General features: G+C 68.2%; 1 protein-coding gene across 1 annotated transcript in view; it reads right to left on the minus strand.

Annotated features, from left to right (window-relative positions):
• Positions 1–456, minus strand: part of LOC121106395 — a 1,796-nt gene extending 1,340 nt beyond the window's left edge. The window contains exon 1 of the mRNA XM_040645669.1: positions 326–456. The gene's annotated coding sequence lies outside the window, so the exon portion shown is untranslated. The remainder of the gene's footprint in view (positions 1–325) is intronic.
• Between the last annotated feature and the right edge of the window lie 1,483 nt (positions 457–1,939).

The raw sequence follows: 1,939 nt of genomic DNA on the forward strand, positions 1-1,939 counted from the left end.
GGGGGGGGGGGCAGCGGTGGGCTGCTGGGGTGGTGAGGGGCACTGGCCTGACTCTGGGGTGGGGGTGCGGAGCCTCTTTGGCCCAGACCAGGGGTCAGTTCTGAGATTGGTTCTGGGGCCCAGCCCCTGCCACTCCCCTCCGCCCTTCCCACACCTGACCTTAAGTACTATCTCAGTACTCCGGACGGTCTCTCTCGGGCCCCAAAGAGCCTGCCCGCAAGCCCCACCCAGTACACGCCCTGTAACACCGAGACGCCGGCACAAGCACCCTGAGACCTCACACGCATGCACACTCACACAGGCACACACGCTCACACGCACTCACGCCTGTGCTCCGAGGCGGTGCGGGGCGCGCGCGGCCTGCCGTAGGGAGGGGCGGCGGCTGCGGCTCCGCCCGGGGGGTCGGTTTCCCGGGAGAGCGTCAACACCCCGCCGCCCGGCTGCTCCGCGGCGCCCCCAGCGGCCGGGCGCGCCCCGCCAGACCCCGCCCGCCCCGGACCCAGCCCCACCTCCCGCAGGCCCTCGCAGGGGAAGGGTCGGGGAGGAGGAGAACAGCGCTGCCAGGGCAGCCCTGGAACAGAGAACCCCGAGTTCGTGGGGGTCTCGGGGCCCCTGGCGGCGGGGGCCAGCCCTCACCGCATCCTCACCGTCCTCACAGATGGGGAGGGAGCTCCGCGGAGGAGAGAAGCCCCGGGCCCTGCCATCCCAGAGCTCTGCCTTGTCGGGGCCCCTTTACCGCCAGCCCCTCTTCCTGTACGTTGCTCCCGGGGACTGGCCACCCCAGGCCAGCCCTGCCCCCGGGCTCCTGTGGCTCTAACCCCTGCTGCGGGTGCCCCTCGCGGGCTCTTGCCAACACCCTTCTGCACGTCTGGCCCCGTTCTGCTGCTTGCTGCCCTGGCCCAGGAGGCGGGTCTTGAGCACAGGGCCTGCTGCCCCTCCTTCGACGAGGCCCAGAAGGTGGCTCTGAGGAGCTGGGCGGGGGGTCACCTGGACTGTAGCTGAGGAAGGGGTGCGGCATCGGGTGGATATTTTGGGGACCGCCTCCCTCTCCTGCCATCTCCCCCGCGCAGCAGCAGCAAGAAGCAATGGCTGCTGGAGGCCTCAGCAGGCAGGGGCTTTGTGCTCGGGTTTGAGAGGCTGAGCCCTGCGCAGGAGCGAGTGGGAGTGGGGGTGCTGGGGAAGGTCCCTGGAAAGATGGTCTTGCTTTGGGCGAGGGCCCCTCCCAAGTCAAGTTGCCAAGGTGCCCAGACGCCAGGTAAACCCTGATTCCTCTGCGGGGCTCAGGGAAGCAGGTGGGGTGCCAGCTGGCAGGGGGGGGGGCGCCCACTGGCGGGGGTGGGCAGCATGGTGCCGTGAGACACGTGGGTGGGGGCACGGGCCGTCGGGGCTGCTGCCTCTCTGAAATCCTTCCCAGGGTCCGGGTTTCCTGGGATGGGGGGTGTGGCCGGTTGGCCTGTTAGGGAGGCGCCATGGACAGAGGCCGAGCCTGGAGCAGTGCAGGGGGCAGGCGCCGTGATGGCAGGGCCCGGTCTCCCTGACTTTCACAAGGGCACAACACCCCAGCGATGGACGTGGTGGTGACAGTTTATTAAGAGATCCCCCGTTGCTTTGATTACTTTCACTTAAATTACCCTAATTAGGCGAAAGCCATAACGGAGCAGGCGTGCCCCTGTGGGACGCCTGGGAAGGGGCATGCAGGCGGCAGGGCTGCCTGATGTCAGCGTCACATTAGCCCTGATGGGCCCCCCTCCTCTCTGCCCTGCACACGGTGCCGCAGACCCACAGGCGGAGGCCAGATGAGCTGGTGGTCCCAGTGGGTCACCAACTGTGATCACAGCGCCCCTGAGCACAGCGCATGTGGAGGCAGGTAACCCAGGGCGCCTGCTGCATGCCACGGGGCAGACGTTTCCAGATGCAGGACCACGAGCAGGTACCACGT

The sequence above is a fragment of the Ursus maritimus genome, unplaced genomic scaffold (assembly GCF_017311325.1).
Source record: "Ursus maritimus isolate PB19 unplaced genomic scaffold, ASM1731132v1 scaffold_32, whole genome shotgun sequence".
Taxonomy (NCBI): Eukaryota; Metazoa; Chordata; class Mammalia; order Carnivora; family Ursidae; genus Ursus; species Ursus maritimus.